Source organism: Rhineura floridana, chromosome 10, assembly GCF_030035675.1.
Source record: "Rhineura floridana isolate rRhiFlo1 chromosome 10, rRhiFlo1.hap2, whole genome shotgun sequence".
Classification (NCBI taxonomy): Eukaryota; Metazoa; Chordata; class Lepidosauria; order Squamata; family Rhineuridae; genus Rhineura; species Rhineura floridana.
Genome location: NC_084489.1, coordinates 86,643,401 through 86,657,545, shown reverse-complemented (window position 1 = coordinate 86,657,545; position 14,145 = coordinate 86,643,401).

Sequence of the window (14,145 nt, the reverse complement as noted above, 5' to 3'; positions counted from 1 at the left end):
TCCACCAATTGCATTTACTATTGCAAAACACATGCTATGCCATCATTACGTTTCCTACCCCTGCTCCATTTCATTGGTCATCCACTAGTGGGGGATGAGGGGGAAGGGCTTGCAGTGCCACATTCTTCATGGCTAAGCTTCGATGCTGGTGGAAAGAGGAGGAGATGGAGGGCGGCTGCTTAGTTTTAGCTAGTTTCTGCCTGCACCCGCATATTTTGCTCTGTTGTTCCACCGCAATGCTTCATACGACTTTTCCCATGTATTCTTTGGTGTCTGAGAAAATATTTAGAGCAAGATTGGTTGAGCTTTTTTGGACCACCATTAGCCAACCCTCCAGGGGTGGGCATGGCCCAGGGGTGTAGTCTTCCAGGGTTGAGGGGGTTCATAGACCCGTTACATTTTTGGGAGCAGCCTCCCAGCCAGATCCTTATGTATGAGCCAATCAGCATGAAAAGAGAGCGTGTTAGACGTTGAGAAGAGTCCTGTGTCCTTTCATGCTGATTAGAGCCCATCAGAGTGAAAGGAGGTGGGTCAGCCATTGACAAGACTCTTCTCAGCCTCCCTTTTCATGTTGATTGACCCCTAGGGCCGTCTTTTGCAGTGTGGGCTCGTGAGACAACAGGGCGAGCAAGGGACACGAGGGGAAGTGGAACGGGTTGTGAGGGGGTGTGGTATGACTGTCATGAAGGGACCCTGCACTTCTGAGTTTGCCACTACACTACTAGTGTGGCCACTCCACACACTTGTACACACACACACACACACACACACACAAACAGGCATACAGCCCCTCCACCTGATTCCTGCAGATCAGTTCAAGAGGGATCATCTCCCCTCCCCACTCATCAAATGATCAAACTGATTATCAGGAACGGTGTGCTTTGCATATCTGTGTCTCTTTCTTTCTTTTTTTTGGATCCCCCTGTCAAAATTGGTGGGGCCCTTGAAAGGACAGAAAAAGGAGTCAGATCAGTTGCCCTGGGCTGGGAGTTGGCCACCTCTTGGTTTAGAGTGAACTAGAAAGTTATCCTAAATGAACCAGTGAATCAGGCTGAACGGGCATTGTAATTTCTGCCCAGACGAAATGTTTCCCCATAGGAGAACTCCATATTTATTGTAGAATTTCTCATTAGTGCTTTTGTTTGCCACCCTGGGCTCCTGCTGGGAGGAAGGGTGGGATATAAATCAAATAATAAACAAATAAAATGAATAATTAAACCAGACTTTCCCCCCTTCTTATCTGCAGAAGCCTTTGGCCTTCTTTTGAATGGGTGTGTGTGTTCAACATGAACAAGTCTCTTAGATATGGTTCTGACCTGAAAATGACATTTTGGTGCCCGAAGCAAATATGATAGTAGCAAGAGCACACACTCCATCAGAGGAGGCTGGTGCCAATTAGGACTGGTGGGGTGGAAAGCAGGGGGCCCAAACTGTAGGTGAAGCCAGAGCCAACAACAGGCAGAGTTTGATCCCATCCTCCTCCCTACTGATTTCTACAAGGCCGACACTGAGACTATGGAGGAGAAGCTGATAGTCGGGGCCACCCCCAGGACTGTATAGAATAGTAGAGTTGGAAGGGGCCTATAAGGCCATCAAGTCCCCCCCCCCGCTCAATGCAGGAATCCAAATCAAAGCACTCCCGACAGACTGGTTGGAAGAAGGCAGGCAGGTGGGGGCTGGCTGGCTGAGGTTGGTGGGGCAGTGCCCCATGTGCTCTAACAGAACAGCCTCTACTGCATTCCAGGTAGAGAAATTGAGGTGGCTCCTTCATTCTGCCTAACAGTAGGGCTGGCCCTAACCAAAAGCTACATTTCGGTCAAGGAGTGTTTCTCTTTCCATTGTTCTTTCTGGGTATGAGACGTGTGTCCCTGTAGCCAGATGAGAAATCATGGACACAAATGGGAGGCACTAGGGCAATTCCATGGTGTGATCCAGAAGCCGGGGTTGTCCGTCTGTAGACCTTTTTTTAAAAAAAGCTTGGATCCCACCACTCAGCTGCTCCCCCCACTTCTTCTCCATCAAAAATCTAATCTACGGAGCTCAACTATTGGATTGGGACCAATTTTTCTTTTACACTTTTCCATCCAAACTACTTTTCATCCAACCACACGTTAACCTTTGGAATGTTTGCATGCAGATTCAAATTGGTGGGTAGGAGGCATTCAAATAATTGCCCATTCTTCGCAACTGTAGTAAGCTCTTATGTTTTCCCAGTTCAGAGCTATCTGAATTAAAAAAAAAATTTGCATCCAGAATTAAGTCTTGTTTGCATTTCCAGCTCTTTATGGCCTAGTAACCTGAGAAGACATAAATTTATGCCCGTAAGCTGTCTCTGGAGATCAGGACAGGGCCCTATCAGCTTCTTCACCTGACATTTTGAGCTATTTAGAGTTCCTTTGTTTTTTGAGTGAGGCATATCCCTACCACCACCCCATTCTGCCTTTTGTGTCTGTCAATCTTGGTGTGTTTTATGACGCAGCACCTGTCCAGCTGCCCAAAAGAGAGCTGCAATGATACTCAAAGCTCTTGGGCAGGAACAAAACCCATAATGTAAGCTGCCCCCCCCAGTTGCCAAGTTGTGCAGGTGCTTTGAACTGTTGACTGATAGGAACAGGAGCCTGTGCCCTGCTGGTACTAAAGTTCAGGAAACCACAACTGTCCTGGGCAATCAAGTCATGCCTCTCTCTACAGAACAAAGGACTCTTCAGAGGAGGCTGCTGAGTGCTGGGATTCTCCAAGGCAGAGTTGTTCTTTGAAGAAGCTAAAAATAAGCACTAAACCTGCTGTTGATGTAAGCTGGAGACTGTCCTGGGACATCAACCTTCAAGCCCTAAAAACAATTGACTGGGGAGGTCAAAACGTGTGTCAGGGAGAAGGAATCGATGAACTTCTCAAATGCCAGAAATGCATGCTGAGAGCCCCAATCTGAGGATGTCCCACACAACTCTTTTGGCTTCTCTCTTCCTCTGTGTCCAGCATAAGGCCTCTTTGGGCTATCAATGGCTACTAGCTGTGATAGCCATGCTCTGTCTCCATAGTTGAAGGCGGTATGCTTCTGAATATCAGTTGCCGGAAACCGCAGGAGGGAAGAGTGCTCTTGCCTCGGGTCCTGCTTGCGGGCTTCCCATAATGGACATCTGGTTGGCCACTGTGAGAACGAGATGCTGGATAAGATAGGCCTCTTCCTCTTCCCTCTCAATCCTGTTTCCTTTTGTGTTGTGTATTTCAGACTGTTAGCTTGAGAGCAGGTACTGTCTTATTATTAACCACTTGCAGCTGCTCTGGGAGCCTTGAAGGGGGCTGAATAATGGGGTGAAAACTTCATCAGAGCTCTTCTGATGTCCTTTTGTTCTTACCAGCTTGAGGTTTTGGGGACCCTTGGGGAAGATGCCCTCTAGTGGAGGAAGCTGGTTGCCCACTTCCCACCCCAAGAGCACCAACCGTGTGAGAAGGGTTATTTTTGGAGGGGGTGGGGTTGAAGCTGGTGTGTCTCTCTGTGTGTGACTGTTGATGGAAAAAGAACAGGTTCACAACCAGGACTAAAAGGAAGCTTTAATTATTTATTGTATTCTGCAAGATTTATATATTGCTTAATCAATAAAATATCTGATAAGCGGGAAGGACATATAGACCTCCTCTGGTCAGACAGAGTTCATATCCACTGTCCCTGGTCCAAATATGTCCCTTTGCCAACAGATGATAGATTCCTGACATGGAACAGGCAGTGCAGAGGAGTGCCTAGGGATTATGAAAATAGCTTTGAAAAGGATTCTGGGACAAAGCTATTGGCACTGAAGGTTCCCATCTGTTCCTTGAAAATCACTTTCCAGGTTGCTTTCCCACCAAATGAATGAATAGAATGAAGTCTTGGAGGAGCTGTCCGCACTGGTTAGGCTTTCTCACCAGCTTTTGGGCACAATTCAAACCATAGGCTGCAATGTATAATGAACAAACAGCGAGTGCCCAATATTTCCCAGAGAAAATGCACTCGGCATGTGCCTAAGAAATAAAAAATCACTGTTAGAAATGGTGATTGCCTGTTGGCAGGTGAACAGTCTTTTAAGAGTGCAGTCCTATGGCACATGTACAGAGTTCCCACCTTTTCACAGATTGTAATTCCACCCCCTTTCCCCATAAAAATGGGATAGAAATGGTGTTCCTTTCAATAAAAACATAGCTTTTTTTTTAAAGGGAGAGACAAAATTAACTGGTCACATTTCAGTTCTCCTGTGCTATAGGTCCACTACTTGAAGAAACTCACTCCCCAATTCACTCATGTTATTGAAGGCTCCTGTGCTGGTAACACTTGTTTGTTCATTTTTATTTGAAGGTGTGGTTTTTTTGCACACCCCCAAGGCTCCTAGAGCAGCTCCCAGTGATTAATCATAAGACCTGCTGTCAAAGTTACTTTCTAAAAGACATAGCACAAAAGGAAATGGGATTGTGAGGGAGGAGGAAGAATAGCAAGCTTGGGCACTAGTTCTTAATCACAAAGTTCTTTCCTGGCAGGGAAGAGAAAAACAAACTCCCTGCAAGCTGCTCATTCTCTGGCTAGTGGAGGGGGCCAGTCAGGTTGGTCTTCTACCAATGATGTTCTTCCAGGGAAGCAGGAAGCATGGCCTCCAAGTGGCCCTCAGTGTCCTCAGTGACAACAGAGGGCCAGAGTATGCTGCCTTTCCATTTATATATTTATATTTTATTAGATTTCTTACCCACCCCTCTACCATAAGGTCCCAGGGTAGGTTATAGAGATGGGTTAGAATTTCAATGCAATTTGCATTTCAAGCAGAATTTATCAAATTCACACTTTCCAAAACAATATGAGAACTGAAACACAGCCATCCTTTGAAATTCACATTTATTAGAATTTTGGGATGCAGTTTGCCAACTTAACAATAGTACAAAAATGCATATATTAGGGGAAAGTGTGCATAAAAATGAACACATGAGTGAAAATAACATGCAAAAAGGCAAGATGTGATGAGAAATGGCTTGCAAAAATGTGTACCTTTGTCAAAACTGCCTACAAAAATGTGTTTATTTGGAGAAATTCACATTAAAATGGTGGGGAATTTTCATGGGGATTTTTTAAAAAAAATTCACAGATTGTTGCAGAAATGTAGAGGACTGAATTTAACTTTGGAAAAATGAGAAACGGAGAGAACCGAAATTGACAGATCTTTCCATCCCTAGACTGGGTTACAGCAATAAAATATTCAATTACAAAACAATTACAAACATAAAACAAGGAAGGCGTAAAAACAATTTAAAACAGTTCCACATATAGAAACAGTATAAATGTTTGAAAACAATTCCACATATAAAACCCACTAAAAATAGTTCCAAAACAGATGCAGATCTCCACTTCAAAGACTTGCCCTCTGAATTCTCAGGGCACTCCCAGAGTAATAGCCATTTGCTCTGCAAAAATCTGCCCTTCGCTGATTTACGAGGAAAGAGGATGTTGCCACATGCTCCAGCACAGCAAAAGACACGCAGCAAGATCTGAAATCACACTTTTAAATTTTGCATGGGCAAAAATCAAATTAGTGTCAAGATCTTGGGAAAACAGCAAACGTTCACCTGAGATTAAACGCCGTGATTTCTAATGGGGCAAGTTCACTCATCCCTAGTGATAATCCTTTCATGTTGCTGTGTTGCAGTGAAATGCCTGTAACTGGCCTCATAGGTTAATGAAAAGAAAAGAGCATTGGGATGGCAGAAGAGAGATGGATCGCTCCATTCGTCAGCCTTCGTCAGCCTTCTGCATTTCTGTGCTGGTTGTGGACAAAGACTTTCCTTCCTTTGTGGCTAGTGTGGTAACCAAGCATGCTGGCAGAGGAGGAATAGAGTAAGCCATCTCTCTTCCAACAGCCCTTCCACTTGCCTGTGTGGAATACTTGGTCATCTGTTATCACCATGCAATTTGTTAAATGCAAAGCTGACTGACACTGGGGTCTGCTGAAGGTGCACTTCAGCAGAAATTTCCCTAAACTGGTATATCTTCAAGATACATGTGCAGAGATCTTGCACCAAATCTTAAAGCTCTCCAGCCAAACAAGATAGATTATAAACTTGTGGGCAGGGACTAAGACATGACTTTTGTTGTTGTTATGTGCCTTCGATTACGACTTATGGTGACCCTATGAATCAGTGACCTCCAACAGCATCTGTTGTGAACCATTCTGTTCAGATCTTGTAAGTTCAGGTCTGTGGCTTCCTTGATGGAATCAATCCATCTCTTGTTTGGCCTTCCTCTTTTTCTACTCCTTTCTGGGGAAAAGGAACAGGGAGAGAAGAGGGAGGAAATACCTTTGATTTTATTTTTAGAAAATTATCCAATGGATTCCAGGCTTGGAGTCTCTTTTTTCAAGGACGATGAAATATGATGATACATGTATGCACATTAAGATGAGGTAAATAGCCACAGGATCATTGTGTGCAATATATGCAACAATATGTAAAAAAACCGGCATATCTGGATTATCTAAATAGACTATATAGTTTATTACTATAAAAACGATTCCTTTTTAAAACAAAGGCTGACAGTTTTGATTGCCCCCCCCATTTGCTCTGCCATCAGCTGCTTCACAGAAGGATCATTAAATGCAAATCAGAGAATGTCAATGGCTTATTTTCCAAACAATAATTACAGGGCTTTCTTTGACAAAATATTTCTGCTGCTAATAAACTCCTTAGGAGAAAAGCTAATTATCACCCTAGGCCTCTTTCAGTGCTGTCCAAAGTAAAGCAGCTTCTCTCTGTTGCTTTCCATCCCTCTTGTTTGTTTGTTTCATTTCTGAATTGCTTCCTATAAGCATCTTGAAGCAACTTCACCATAAAGAATGAAATGGAAATGGGCTGCCTTCAAGTTGATCCCGATTTATGGAGACCCTCTGAAAAGGGTTTTCATGGTAAGCAGTATTCTGAGGGGGTTTATCATTGCCTTCCTCTGAGGCTGAGAGGGAGTGACCAGCCCAAGGTCACCCAGTGCGCTTCATGGCTGTGTGGGGATTTGAACCCTGGTCTCCCAGGGCGTAGTCCTAGGATAGGTAAAACTGACCATGGGGGTGGAGGAGGGGGAGGGCAGAGGGGAGGGGAAGGAGTAGGAGAAGGGGGAAGGAGGGGATTGGGAGGGGATGAGGAGGGGAAGGGAGGGGTGAAGGAAGAGAGAGGGAAGGGGCAAGAGGGAGGGGATAAGAGGGAGAGGAGGGCAGGTTTGATTATTTGCATGTTTATTGAGTTCAGTGAGATTTACTCCTGTGCCATCATGCTTGAAAATGAATTGGACTGCCTTCAAGTTGATTCCCACTTATGGTGACCCTATGAATAGGGTTTTCATGGTAAGCGGTATTCAGAGGTGGTTTACCATTCCCTTCCTCTGAGGCTGAGAGGCAGTGACTGGCCCAAGGTTACCCAATAAGCTTCATGGCTATGTGGGGATTCAAACCCTGGTCTCCTAGGTCGTAGTCCAACACTCTAACCACTATGCCACACTAGCTGTCACCATGAAGAATAAGGATGTTTAAAACATCCACAATAAAACACATAAATTGATTTCATATATAAAACAATTAAAACCATTTCAAATCCAATAGCAATACCAACCAGGATTAAAAAAAAAATCAGAAGGTTGGTTGAAAAAAGAAAGGCCTTCAATAAGTGCCAAAAAGACAATAGAGACGGTGCCTCCCTGATATGTGCCACTATGCTAAAGGCCCAGTTCCTATATCATCCAGAATAGACTTCCTGATGAAATGGTATCTGCAAGAGGCCCTCTCCTGCAGAGTGAAATGATCAGGTGAGTAAGGGGTGAGTTAGCAACTTTTAGGTATCCTGGTCCTCAAGCTGTCTGTATGCTCTTCCTTTTCTATTCTGCAGAGGGGTCCTTCTCTTGTCTAGAACTGTCTTTATGAAATTGTTTTCAAAGGGGGAAGCAGACAAATCCATGGAGAAGAGGGCAATCCCCAGCTATGGGCCATAGTAGCTAACATGGTCGGCCATGCCATTTCTTTGCTTGAGTTGAAGGGCAAGATGGCAGCCCCTTCATTCCATGTTCGGAAGCCAACAGGACTGCTGCTGAGTCTTACTTCAATGCTGGGCACAAAATGCCCTCCATTACAGCTGAGGGCAACCGGTTAGCTTCGCAGGTACTGGGCAGGCTACATGGCATACCCACCTCTGTCCTCCAACACCTTGCCACCACCATCTGTCCCCCCCCCCAGCATTTGCCACCTGCTTCACTCTGCCTAATGTTAGGGCCGGCCCTTGTAGCTAAATGGAATCTTTTAGTTCAGAGGCAGTAGACTATTGAACATCAGGGGGAACTACAAGGTATGAAAGTTGCCTTCATGGCTTGGTAGTGGCTTTCCTTGGAGCACCTATCTGGCTGCGATGGATATCAGACTAGATGGGTCTTTTATACACACCCCCTGGGCTGTTCTTTGGCCCATCTCTTTCATAACAAGGAGCCCCTTTGCACGCATGGACTGCCTCCCCTTTCACACTGAGTTGCTCCTAGGCACGTCTGTTGTAGTGGAGTGTGGACTCAGAGATGACACAGAAAGCAAGGTAGACAAGGAAAAGTGGGAAAGGGCTGTGGCTGTGAGGGGGCTTGATGTGACCATCATGACTACCTGCACTTTTGAATTTGCCACTACGCTACTGAATGTGACTCTTTCTGTCCTAGTTTCTTTGAGGCCACATCCATGCCAGGCATTTATTCCACTTTAACCAGTCATGGCTTCCCCCAAAGAATCCTGGGAAGTGTAGTTTGTGAAGGTGCTGAGTGGTGTTAGGAGACTCCTCTTCCCTCGACAGAGCTCCAGTGGCCAGAGTGGTTTAACAGTCAGCCCCTCTTCCCAGAGAATTCCGGGAATTGGAGCTCTGTGAGGGGAATAGTGGGTCTCCTAACAACTCTCAGCACCATTGTCAAGCTACATTTCCCAGGATTCTTTGGGGGAAGCCATGCTGTTTAAAGTGGAATAAATGTCTGGTGCGGATGCAGCCTCTGTCTCACTTTCCTTGCTTTGTACCCTGCTCATGGTCTAAAAATCCTTCAAATATCTTCCCTTTCCTTTCCCTTCTCTCTCTCCCTTTCTATTCCTTGGACCTCTCCCTGATGCTCTAGCATCCTGCCTTTTATGCCACCAACGTGAGCATCTGGGTGTTGCTCCGCAACTGCTGCTATCCTGTCATCTGCAGCTAGAGCTGGGGGAGAAATTTGATTTAGTTCTTCTTTAAAGCTGAATATTAAATCCACACTTTCTGAAACAAGACGAGAACCGAAACACAGCCATCCTTTGAAATTGGCACTTATCTGAATTTTGCGATGCGGTCCTCCGGCTAATCAATGTTTATGAAAATGCATGGATTAGGGGAACATGTGCATGAAGATGCATGTCTTCCATGGACAGGACATGTAGCCCACCATCTTCACATGGTAATTGATGGAGAACAGTACTTGGTTAAGGGAACGGGGTGGGGGTGGGAGATCATCTGCTTGCTTTTGGATTTGTTTTACCTTCTTCAAAATTAAATTAATCATCCATGATTACATATGCCTCTCTCGGTCATGATAATGTTCTTTTACTTATTTAATTAATTTATATGCTGCCCAGGAGCAGCCCAGTTTTTGAAAACTCAATAAAAATATTGTTTAAATAAAATAAAATAAATTTATTAGTTTTAAAAAATGCAGAAAAGCATTATATCTGGAGGAAAAAGCTTGCAGAAATGTTTATATTAATCAAAATTGTGTGCCAGAATGTCTTTATTAGGAGTTCACACTAAAGTGCTGAAGGAGTTTCATGAAGATTTTTTTAAAAAACAAAACTTGCATATGGCTGCAGAAATCTGAAGAACTGAATTCGAGATTGGGATAATGAGAAACTGAGAGAACTGAAATGGACTTCCATACCTACCTTTGGCTCACCTGTGTCTTTATTTGATCTAGAAGGAAGAATGACTTCTAGCTTAGGCAACAACTCCTGCCATCTTCCTAATACTCACCCAGCGTCATGTTCGGTGGTGAAGCAAGCCCCAAACAGTCTGTCTGACAAGGCTCAGGCTGGATGCAAGGCAGGTTCCAGAGAACTCTAGAGTTGCTCCAGCAAGGGGCAACTTGGAACTGAGCCCTTATAAAGTAGTTTCAGCAGCAGGTACAACCTAATTGTTGGCACCGCCTGTGCTGCAAGATACTGCTTTACGTAAAGGGCCCCAGCTTACTCCAGACTTTAGATCTTCTGCAGTGAAGTCAAAGGATAGCAGTGCCACAGCTGGAGGGGGCACTGGCTTGCAGGTTCATCTGACAGCACTTCTGGAGCTGGCTCTGCACACCCTTTCCCTTCCCCTTCAGAGGCCTCACCTGCATCCCCTGAAGATGAGGAACCAACCTAGACAATGACAGGAAATCAAAGGGGTACCAAAAGATTTGCAAATGGAAATCAATTTATCCCGTGAAGGCAAACAATGCTGTTCCTTTAAAAGAGCCTTTTCAAAAGCCGAACTGGAACATTGCAAATGCTCACCTGAGCCTTAATTTTTGATCTGAGTATTGGATATCACATGAGAGGCATTTCTTAGTCCACATCCTAAACTGAACTCTGGGAAGTAAATTCATGTCATGCCATCTCTACCAATCAGTTTCGATGGCCACGTTTGTGCCCCCTCCCCAAACAGATGCTTCCCACCACTTCAGCCCAGCCTGGCCCAACACAGCCTTAAATGTCTAATGGTATTTTCTGACCATTGTTAGTTTTTCAAGAGGTCAGAGTGGACAGAGTGGTTTTTTCTGGCCTTTCTAAAAGACAGTGGGGGGGAAATGAGCATTCCACGATAAATATTTAGAGTCCCTCACTTCTGCTAACCACATACACTTTCTTGGGAATAATTTGGGAAGTACCACTCTTGACGAGATGGTCAAGTTGCCCTCAGTGGGAAAGGAAGAGAGCAATCCAGACAGTGTTTTGTGGGAGCACAGCCGGTAGCCATAACACCCATTGCCTTGGTGATGGCCTGAGGTGTTCCTAGACATGATGTAAATGCGCAAACATTTTTCCTGGGATTTGGTTTATGGTGTGTTTGGCTGTGAGCATATCTGTGTGTGAGAGGGTGCAGGGTGCATATGGGACATGATGAGCAGTTTCATTATATCACTTCAGTTGATTTAAAATATGCAAGATGGTTTCATGGTTGCATACCAAGGTCACAGCAGGATAAAATAATGCTTATAACTGCTTACAGTTCGGGTTGCCTCGCCTCAAGGAAGGTATTGTAGAGTTGGAAAAGATTCAGAAAAGGGCAACCAAAGATGATCAGGGGGATGGAGTGACTCTCCTGTGAGGAAAGGTTGCAGCATTTGGGCTTTTTATTTTAGAGAAAAGGCAAATCAGAGACGACATGATGTGGAGAAAGTAGATCGAGAAAGTTGTTCTTATAATCATTATTATTATTAATTTAAGTAGAGACCTTATCCCAGTCTGCATCTGTGTTGGAATTGCTTTTTAATATACTTTAACATGTTTGTTTGTTTTTTAAAAAAGATGTTTTTGAAGACGGTGGTGGCATGAGCAGTGGTGTGAATGGGTTCCTGCGAGGTTCCTGCGAGGTTGCAAGAAGACAGCGGAGAGAGAGCAGCAGGCAAGCTGCTCGTGCTTTATTTTGAACACCTTCACCACTCAGGACCTGTGCAGAGCAGAGTTACTGGCAGAGGTGCAGTTGTGCCACCTTTGTTTTTGAAAAGCTCCAGAGCTATCGAATGCTGCCAGCTCATCTCTGCTACCCTGTCTTCCTTCCGCCGCCCTCCATGCTGAGCTTTCTGTTGCCCAGTTTGGTGCAGGGGCGGCTGTACCATCTTCACCTTTGAAAGCCACCAAGCACCGCCTGCCCATCTTCGCCACCACTTTTTTGCCACCACCCACCCCGCTGGGCCTCTCGGGAGATATGATAGCACTCTTCAAGTACATGAAAGGTTGTCACACAGAGGAGGGCCAGGATCTCTTCTCAATTGTCCCAGAGTGCAGGACATGGAATAGTGGGCTCAAGTTGCAGGAAGCCAGATTTCGACTGGACATCAGGAAAAACGTCCTAACTGTTAGAGCCAAACGACAATGGAACTGATTACCTAGAGAGGTAATGGGCTCTCCAACACTGGAGGCCTTCAAGAGGCAGCTGGACAGCCATCTGTCATGAATGCTTTGATTTGGATTCCTGCGTTGAGCAGGGGGTTGGACATGATGGCCTTATAGCCCCCTTCCAACTCTACTATTCTATGATTCTAACCCCCTGATGATATGAGCTCTGGCACCGGGGCCTTCCCCACGGGCAGATCCATCTACGCCGAACAGGCGTCCACCCCTTTCCTCTCCTTTCCTCTTAGAGCCCGTCGTTCCATCTTTCCATCTCTCCCGTGGGCAGAACCACCCACGCCAAGCAGACTTTTATTTCTTTCCTCTCCTTTCTTACCAAGACCGTCATTTCCACCTTTACAACGACCTACAAGAGCTGGAACGTCCATCGCTTCATCCCCATGATCAAGTTAAAGTACTGCTTACCGTGGACACAGTCAATGTTGGCAAAGAGCTGGACTGCTCCTGCTCCTTTTCCTCCATTAGAACTGGCAGAGGTAGGGCCAGCAGAACCCCTCAGTGGTATCCAGTTGTGATGTCAACATATTGATGTAAGAAGTAGTAGACATTGTCTAATTGTTAGGAATTTATTTGGAAAGTGTGATTTGTTATTGTATTTTCATTGAAAGTTCCTATTGTTGCTTTTAAATAACGTTATTACCTATTTTTTTACGATTTACAATTTTTGTAAATTGTACTGTTTTTATTGATATGTATTTCTATATTTGTGTTTATCTTTTATAAGCCACCTTGAGGGTATTTTGACCAAAAGGTGGGATAGAAATAAACAACAATAACAACAATTATTGAGCTATTGCTAGTCGGGCGGTATATAAATTTAATAAATAATAATAATAATAATAATAAATAAATAATAACAATAATAAAGCTTTAAAAAAAAATTTTTTTAGTGACAGCCAGTGTGGTGTAGTGGTTAGAGTGTTGGACTACGACCTGGGAGACCAGGGTGTTCCCCACACAGCCATGAAGCTCACCGGGTGACCTTGGGCCAGTCACTGCCTCTCAGCCTGAGAGGGAGACAATGGTCAACCACCTCTGAATACTGCTTACTATGAAATCCCTATTCATAGGGGCGCCATAAGTCGGAATCGACTTGAAGGCAGTGCAACCAAACAAAAAAATGTTTCTAAAGATGTTTTGCTTTAATATGTTTTTCAGGATGTTTTGTTTTTAATATATTTTCAAACCTGTTTTTACAATGTTTTAGAGTGTTTTTAGTGCTTTTGCTTGTTGCCCTGGGCTCCTGCTGGGAGGAAGGGTGGGATATAAATCAAATAAATAAATAAATAAATAAATAAATAAAATATTTATTTATTTATTTATTACCCGCCCTTCACCCAGGGTACCTGGGCGGGTTACAAAAATTTTAAAACACAAAAGTTAAAAACAACCTTAAACAACATCACAGAAAATAGGGTGGTCCTATAAATATACACCTCAAGTGTCGAAGGCCAGGGTAAAGAGGTGCGTCTTCATGGCAAAGCAACCCAAAGCAACTTACAACAATAAGATTAAATGCAATTATAAGAAACCCATTAAAACAACAAACACAACACGCCCTAAAAACAGTTCAGTAGAAACTTTTTCTCCCTCCTGCATAATATTAGAACTCGTGGACATCCAGTAAAGCTGAATGCTGGAAGATTCAGGACAGACAACAGAAAGTACTTCTTTATGTAGCACATAATTAAACTGCAGAATTTACTCCCACAGGAGGCAGTGACAGCTGCCAATCTGGATTGCTTTAAAAGAGAATTAGACAAATATATGGAGGATAAGGCTGTAAGTGGCTACGAGCCGTGATGGCTATGCTTTGCTTCCATGGTCAGAGGTAAGATGCTTCTGAATACCAGTTGCTAGAAACCACAGAAGGGGAGAGTGTTCTTGCACTCAGGTTCTGCTTGAAGGCTTCCCAGAGGCACCTGGTTGGCCACTGTGAGAACAGGATGTTGGACTAGATGGGCCACTGACTTGATCCAGCAGACTCTTCTTATGT